The 8,743-nt window shown below is 40.5% G+C and overlaps 1 protein-coding gene across 5 annotated transcripts in view; it reads left to right on the top strand.

Annotated features, from left to right (window-relative positions):
- Positions 1–4,207: 4,207 nt before the first annotated feature.
- tbc1d1 (TBC1 (tre-2/USP6, BUB2, cdc16) domain family, member 1) overlaps positions 4,208–8,743 on the top strand; it is a 105,949-nt gene continuing 101,413 nt past the window's right edge. For all 5 annotated transcript variants that reach the window (XM_057842834.1, XM_057842833.1, XM_057842831.1 and 2 more), the window contains exon 1: positions 4,208–4,403. The gene's annotated coding sequence lies outside the window, so the exon portion shown is untranslated. The remainder of the gene's footprint in view (positions 4,404–8,743) is intronic.

Genomic DNA, 8,743 nt, shown 5'->3' with positions numbered 1-8,743 from the left:
TCGGCCCCCCACATTTTTACCACGCCAAATCTGGTCCCCTTTGCAAAAAGTTTGGACACCCCTGCTTTAAATGGTGGATTAATGTACAGGACTGTCTCAGAAAATTAGAATATTGTGTATTCTAATTTTCTGAGACAGTCCAGTATATAGACAGTAGCACCTCTATGTGTGTGTGACTGAGGGAATTTGGGAAGGAGACATACTACTACACACGGCATAGTAGCATTAATCTTACCTTATAACAGCAATTTTCTGTTGGCCATGTCGTGAAAGATGTCAATGATTTTACTGTCGGAATATCTTTCTCAATTACCAGTTAAAGAAGCTCTGACTACCTCTCCTCTGAGCAAAGGCTGCAAAAAGTTTGGTCTTACCAAGTACATAGAAATGAAATTACCAAATTATCACGTTAAGAGATCATACAAACACCGGACTCAAAGAAAATGAAATGAAGGGATGGATTGCAATTATTAAATTTAGATTAAAACGAACTTAAAGATGTGTACCTTTCTAGATAATGTTGCGAAGAGAATCAAGGATTAAAATAGCCATGGGGTGTGAGGGGCAATTATAGTTATTAAAGTAGAAAACTATATAAGAGAAAATTACATATTATTTTTTTTTTAAATCCCCACAATAAACCTGGTTTAAGAATCTCTAATCTTTGTTCGAACACGGTTCATAAGCGTAACAACGTTTGTTTCCAACCACCAGATGTCCTCGGACTCCTCACCACACACCCAGGTCAAAGAGGAAGAGCGTCCAGGGCTGGGGCTTAGCGGCACACATACGGGTTATTTAAAAAAAAAAAAAAAATTTTTTTTAAAGGTGTTTCCTGTGTTCAAGTAAAGCACCCGGTGGTGTACCTGCACAGTCAGCCACCACACACATACGCACAAAAAAAATAAAACAGTCAAAAGGGGCATTTTGGGCATGTAGGGTCAAAGGAGCAGGTGCTCAAGCACCCTCCGACGCCCCTCTGCACGTGCCAGCACCACGTGACTACGCTGTACGATGCCGCCTCAAGTTTAACTTCATTACAATATTAATGAATTAGAAGAATGTTTATGTTATGATTGTCCTCCTACAGAAACCATATTAATACAAAATAATATATATCCATCCGCCATTTTTTTCCCAGTTTCAACAACATTTTTGAAAATACACCAGGGAGCTACTAGGGCAATGCTACAGAGCTACATGCGGTTCTAGAGCCGCGGGTTGCCGACCCCCGATACTGTACTAGGTAGGGCAATTCATTATTGGTTGCGATTGACGGCGATAGACACCCAATCAATTTTAACTGGTAGTAAATGATAATTTTTCATTGCCATTGTCGATGATAGACGTCCAATCCATTTTAAATGAGCTGTCCCCAGTCAAAATCGAATGATTGTCAGTAGCAGCAAAATAGTAAAATGCAAACAGACTGGGATGAAGAAGATGCGAGATCAACCTGTTGTCTTTCATACAACAGAACAATAAAAATCACATTATTTTTTTAGTTCAAGTTTTGTGTACCTTGTCTCAAAGGTTTGTTAAGTAAATTGCAATCCCTTATATAGTGTGTACTGTCTTATACAGTGATCCCTCGTTATTTCACGCTTCAAACTTCGCGCCCTCAGTCCATCGCGGATTTTTTTCCAATTTAAAAAAAAAAAAAAAAGCAGATGAGCTGTCCCGAGCCGATCGCGTACTCTCACTCTCTCTCCCTCCCTCCCCCTGAGTTGCTTAGTTAACAATGTTGACATACGTTTAATGTATGAAGTTCGCTCCTCTGGCAAGATCAAAGGACCGCATTCGTCAATCATCGTTTAACTTGTTTAAACCGTTGCTGTGGCAACTCATTGTATGTAAGTGAGCAGCGGATTGGAGTGAGTGGACTCACTCAAAGAAGCATTTAATAAAGCCAAGCTTTTTTGTACTAATTTATTCTTGTTTAAAAAATAATTCGGTGGGACAGTAACATGCTTAAGACTTATGATAATTATTACATTTGAACTGCTGAAAAATCAATTATTAATATGTACTTTTTTAAATTATACTTTGGGAGAAAAAAAGGGGAAACATGTCTTACACTGCCGGCCAAAAGTATTGGCACACCTGCAATTCTGTCAGATAATGCTCAATTTCTCCCCAAAAATCATTGCAATTAAAAATGCTTTGGTAGTAATATCGTCATTTATTTTGTTGGCAATGAAAAAACGGAATGGAAAAAAAAATTAAATCATTATCATTTTACACAAAACTAGTCACAAGTATTGGCACCCTTTGAAAAATCATGTGATGCTTCTCTAATTTGTGTAATTAACGGAACCTGTTACTTACCTGTGCCACATAACAGGTGGTGGCAATAACTAAATCACACTTGAAGCCAATTAAAATGGATTAAAGTTGACTCAACCTCTGTCCTGTGTCCTTGTTGTACCACATTGAGCATGGAGAAAAAAGACCAAAGAACTGTATGAAGACTTGAGGAGCAAATTTGCAAGGAAGCATGGGCAATCTCAAGGCTACAAGTCCATCTCCAAAGACCTGAATGTTACTGTGTCTACCGTGCGCAGTGTCATCAATAAGTGTAAAGCAGATGGCACTGTGGCACTGGACTGCTTGACCTTATGCATGGCATTATGAAGTCTGAAGACTACCAACAAATTTTGCAGCATAATGTGGCCAAAGAAGAATGGTCTAAAATTCCAGCAGAGCATTGTAGGAAACTTATTGATGGATACCGGAAGCGGTTGTTCGCTAAAGGTTGTGCTACCAAGTATTGGGCTGAGGGTGCCAATACTTTTGTCCCGGCCCATTTTTGACGTTGTGTGTAAAATTATAAAGATTAAATATTTTTTATTTATTCTCTTTTGTGTTTTTTCATTGCAAGCAAATAAATGAATATATTACTACCGAAACATTTGTTGTAATTGCAATCATTTTCTTGGAAATTCTTTTTTTTTTTCTTTTTTTTTTTTTTCTTTAAACCTGTCCTGTTCAGCTGTTTGACACGGAGAATGGAAGTCTAACTGCCTGGATAGTCTGAACAGTTTTAATGTTTCACATTGAGAGTCTGACATACTTCCATAGTGATCATTCAACATACCTCGTTTATTATAACAAAGCAGCGAACAGGACGGGGTTATGGGGGAACAGAAGAAAAGAATCACAAACAGCAACAAGAATTACATTGAACGCCTAACTACATTAACTACTAATATGTTGGTGCTATCATCAGCTAAATGTATTTCCGGTTGACACCATGTGGGGGGCCTGTTGACCAGGGAAAGCGGGGGAAGGAGGTGGAGGAGTCTATAAGCTAAGTGATAGAAAGGGGTAGAGTGGACACAAATCATCTCTTTGATCTAGAACCCAGTAATTGTGTGAATCCCTTGTGAGTGTAAGCCCGTTGGCGACCGACCCTACGCCGCCCCATCGCCAATCCCGGCACCGGGACCCCCCGCCCGAGCGCGCCCAATCACATCCAGCCGCACGCGAGCCCCCACCAATTTTCTGGGAAAATTTTAGCATTATCTGACAGAAATTTTGGCCAGCAGTGCAATGGCGCCACTAGGGGGTGGCCACGGCCACCCCTATAAATTGGTTGGCCACCCCACTGGCCACCCCGCTTGCCAGTATATCATTAGATTGTTGCAGCATCAGTTATGCATTTCATCCCAAATGAATGCATTTATTTTGTTTTGTTAACTTAAATGTACACCTTATGCCTAATATATACATAACACAATAAAACAGAATTGTTGTGGAACTCAAAATGTTGACTGGACAGTTATGGACTATGCACATTAAATCATTAGTAACATCAAATATTTCACAATACACCAAAGTATATCAGTAGCCGTGTCCTTAAGTCTTTCTGATAGTTTTCCCCTGACCTTTTTACTGCAATAATATAATGAAAACCTGAAATTATGGCTTTTAGTTTTGGCCACCCCAAGATTTTAAGTGGCCCCATCTGGCCACGCCTATGAAAAATTTCTGGAGGCGCCACTGCAGCAGTGTCTATGTATCTCTCTGGGGTGGTGTGTTACTTCGCGGTTTTTCACTTATCGCGGCGGACTCTGGTCCCCGTTAACCGCGAAAAACGAGGGCTCATTGTATACTGGTAGTACTTTCCTGTATGCATTTGACTTGGGTGGGCGTGCCCTGAGTATTGTGCACGCAGCCTCCACGCACTTATCATGTGTCCCGGTCTGTTGGTGCATGCATGGAGGCAGAGAGGAACCTCATCTAAATTTAACTCCAACTTATCACCACGACTAAACAAGCGACCACACTCTCTGCATAACTACGTCCGCTTCGTTTATGTGGTTGTGTTCGCGTGAGTTACGAATTCCGTGGGAGCGCAAGCCTGGACCAGCGATTCTTGTTTCCGCTTCTAAACGAAACAAGTAAGAGGATCCGAAAAATACATATGTTTAGATGTTGTTTAAAACGTGCGTAAAATTGTGTGGAAGTGACCGTAATAAAGGGACTGTAATACAATTGCTTTTGAATAGCATCATTTCTAAATGATGATAGGATTTAATAGTTGATTATTACAGAGTTGGTGTTTCAATGAATGATGTCATTGTAGATGTCCTGGCATGCCCTTTAAACGTTGGAGCTGAAATCGATTATATTTTTCTGTCTTTGTCCAAATATGATCCGGGCAGTATAAGTGTGTGTCCTTGAAAGTGTAAATGTAAACAACAGCAGGTGGTCATTTCAGCATACCCTATGACTGATGACTTATCATCCCTTTTATTTTGGGATTTTTGAGGAGGTCAGGAATGCATGTCAGATACATCATTAAGACAGAATGGAATTATTGTAAATAGCAAAATATTGTATATTTCAGTGAGGGTTTTAAAATGGCTCACTGATTGGCATGGCTGCCTCACAGTTCTGAGGTTGTGAATTTGAATCTGGGCTCTGGCCTTCCTGTGTAGGTTTTCCTGTAGGTACTGTGACTTTGAGTGGTTGTTTATCTAGTGACCAGCCAAGAGTGCCACCTGTCTCTCCCTCAAAGCCAGCTGAGATAGGCTCCCACACACTCGTGACCTTCTAAGGACATATGCTTCAGAAAACGGATGCATGGATGCAAAGGCGTAGGTTTGCATAGGGACGGTAGGGACATAACACTACCAACTTTTCAGGATGCTCAAATTGTCCCCACCAACTTTTAACCCACTTTATTTGCATTATATAATGACCTCAGTTAAATGGGTAATTTCTAAGGGTGTAACGGTACATGTATTTGTATTGAAGCGTTTCGGTACGTAGCGCTCGGTTCGGAACGGAGGCGTGCCGAACGAGTTTCTGACGTAAATTAACCCTTACTTTTTGAGGCTGTGAGTCGATCGGGTTACAGTTTCTTTGTGTAGATTATACAGTGCCTTGCAAAAGTATTCGGCCCCCTTGAACCTTGCAATCTTTCGCCACATTTCAGGCTTCAAACATAAAGATATAAAATTTTAATTTTTTGTCAAGAATCAACAACAAGTGGGACACAATCGTGAAGTGGAACAACATTTATTGGATAATTTAAACTTTTTTAACAAATAAAAAACTGAAAAGTGGGGCGTGCAATATTATTAGGCCCCCTTGCGTTAATACTTTGTAGCGCCACCTTTTGCTCCAATTACAGCTGCAAGTCGCTTGGGGTATGTTTCTATCAGTTTTGTACATCGAGAGACTGACATTCTTGCCCATTCTTCCTTGCAAAACAGCTCGAGCTCAGTGAGGTTGGATGGAGAGTGTTTGTGAACAGCAGTCTTCAGCTCTTTCCACAGATTCTCGATTGGATTCAGGTCTGGACTTTGACTTGGCCATTCTAACACCTGGATACGTTTATTTTTGAACCATTCCATTGTAGATTTGGCTTTATGTTTTGGATCATTGTCCTGTTGGAAGATAAATCTCCGTCCCAGTCTCAGGTCTTGTGCAGATACCAACAGGTTTTCTTCCAGAATGTTCCTGTATTTGGCTGCATCCATCTTCCCGTCAATTTTAACCATCTTCCCTGTCCCTGCTGAAGAAAAGCAGGCCCAAACCATGATGCTGCCACCACCATGTTTGACAGTGGGGATGGTGTGTTCAGGGTGATGAGCTGTGTTGCTTTTACGCCAAACATATCGTTTTGCATTGTGGCCAAAAAGTTCAATTTTGGTTTCATCTGACCAGAGCACCATCTTCCACATGTTTGGTGTGTCTCCCAGGTGGCTTGTGGCAAACTTTAAACAAGACTTTTTATGGATATCTTTGAGAAATGGCTTTCTTCTTGCCACTCTTCTATAAAGGCCCGATTTGTGCAGTGTACGACTGATTGTTGTCCTATGGACAGACTCTCCCACCTCAGCTGTAGATCTCTGCAGTTCATCCAGAATGATCATGGGCCTCTTGGCTGCATCTCTGATCAGTTTTCTCCTTGTTTGAGAAGAAAGTTTGGAAGGACGGCCGGGTCTTGGTAGATTTGCAGTGGTCTGATGCTCCTTCCATTTCAATATGATGGCTTGCACAGTGCTCCTTGAGATGTTTAAAGCTTGGGAAATCTTTTTGTATCCAAATCCGGCTTTAAACTTCTCCACAACAGTATCTCGGACCTGCCTGGTGTGTTCCTTGGTTTTCATAATGCTCTCTGCACTTTAAACAGAACCCTGAGACTATCACAGAGCAGGTGCATTCATACGGAGACTTGATTACACACCGGTGGATTCTATTTATCATCATCGGTCATTTAGGACAACATTGGATCATTCAGAAATCCTCACTGAACTTCTGGAGTGAGTTTGCTGCACTGAAAGTAAAGGGGCCGAATAATATTGCACGCCCCACTTTTCAGCTTTTTATTTGTTAAAAAAGTTTAAATTATCCAATAAATGTTGTTTCACTTCACGATTGTGTCCCACTTGTTGTTGATTCTTGACAAAAAAATTAAATTTCATATCTTTATGTTTGAAGCCTGAAATGTGGCGAAAGGTTGCAAGATTCAAGGGGGCCGAATACTTTTGCAAGGCACTGTATTTACTCTGTCTTCTCTACTATAATGAGGACCAACACGGTAGGGCAGTATAACCCAGAAACGTCAACGGTGTGACAACGTGGCCGCCGCGAGAATGCAGTGAAACGCGGGCTTAAAGTCAATCAGCCAATGCACACCAGTCGCAGTGCGGCCGCATTTTAGACGCGTCCCAGAAGTGGCTCAACGCGACGCACGCGAAAAGAACGGCAGAGTTTATTATTTGACACGAGACGCGACCCTCCTGCGTCAATACTACAACCGGTAGCTAGGATCGGGTAGACCGGAAGTCACTCGTGTAAAAATACGGTGGATCCGGTCGATTTTCAAACTAATATGCAATCGTAACCCACTTTTTGAGTCCATCAGATCTCTTGAGTGGTAGATCGGGGCACAGTTGACTTGTCTTTGTTGATTTACTGCTGTCTTCTCCGCTATAATAATAACCAACACGGCCCCGTGTTAAATACAAAACCCTCCTGCCGCAACAAAACAAGTAGGAACTAATATTCACATAGGAACTAAAGTTATACAACATAAAATATACAATATAAATGAATACTACATCACATTTATAAAATTTAAACTCATAATAAAATAAATAATAGCACATTTAAATAAAATAAATTGAAATGATCTAACACACCTGTAATTAAATGATAAGAATAATACACAGATCCTGCTAACACAATTAAATTGATTAATTTCTGTGTGGCGCTTTAACTTGAGAAAATCCACCAATAAAGCTTTTGAAAACCGTTGATAAGAGGAAAAAAAATCATTTAGGCATTTCATTTATAAAATACATGTTAAAATCTTTGTCATTGGGATTGCTTTTCTCTTTAGTACAGAACTGCTTTTTTCTTCTTTCTTTCAGAAAGAAAGCTGACCAATACACGGGGTATAAAAGGCAAATTGTTGTTGGATTATTATCTTTAAATACCCGCTACTTTTTGAGCAGAATTCTAGCTTTGTATAGGCTACTGTTCCTATTGTTGAAAGCACAAAAGTGTGTAATAAACAACTAGCACATTTATATTTTGCATTTTTTTTCTTACTGTACCGAAAATGAACCGAACCGTGACCTCAAAACCGACGTACTTACCGAACCGAGATTTTTATGTACCGTTACACCCCTATACCCTACCATTATTAAGTGAATTATTTTCATTTTGTTCAGATTTACAATGATCCCTTTTCACTTGCTGAATGTGCCGGTCCATTTTTTTCCCCCTCAATCCCAAATTTGATTGGCTGATGACTAGGAGTGGGAACCTCTTGGAACCTCACGATACGATACGATTTGCGATACAAAGCTTACGATAACGATGATCTGACGATATGACGATACAACGATTGTTGATACATTGGTCAGGAAATCATTCTAGGATATTCTACAAATAACTAATAAACATAAAAAGAAGCTTCTGCTGTGAATTGGAATGAGTTTATCACTAGTAGACGTCCAATCCGTTTGAACTGGGAGGGTGGCAGCGAATGAACATTCGTTCATTCGCTGCCATCCCTCCCACTTCAAACGGATTGAACGTCTAATGACGTCAGTGGCAGCCAATGCCAGGCAATGAGGTAATTTTGGGCCATTGAAGGTCATTTACGTGTTGATTTTCAGTAACTTCCTGTTGATTTTGGGGTATTTTATAGGTCACTTCCTGTTTATTTTGAGTTACAGAACAGGAAGGGACCTGGGAATCACCCAAATGAGAGTGTGCA

This window comes from Corythoichthys intestinalis, chromosome 8 (genome assembly GCF_030265065.1).
Source record: "Corythoichthys intestinalis isolate RoL2023-P3 chromosome 8, ASM3026506v1, whole genome shotgun sequence".
In the NCBI taxonomy this organism is placed as follows: Eukaryota; Metazoa; Chordata; class Actinopteri; order Syngnathiformes; family Syngnathidae; genus Corythoichthys; species Corythoichthys intestinalis.
Note: the sequence above shows the minus strand (reverse complement) of the source record. Positions and strands in the feature narration are given on the sequence as shown.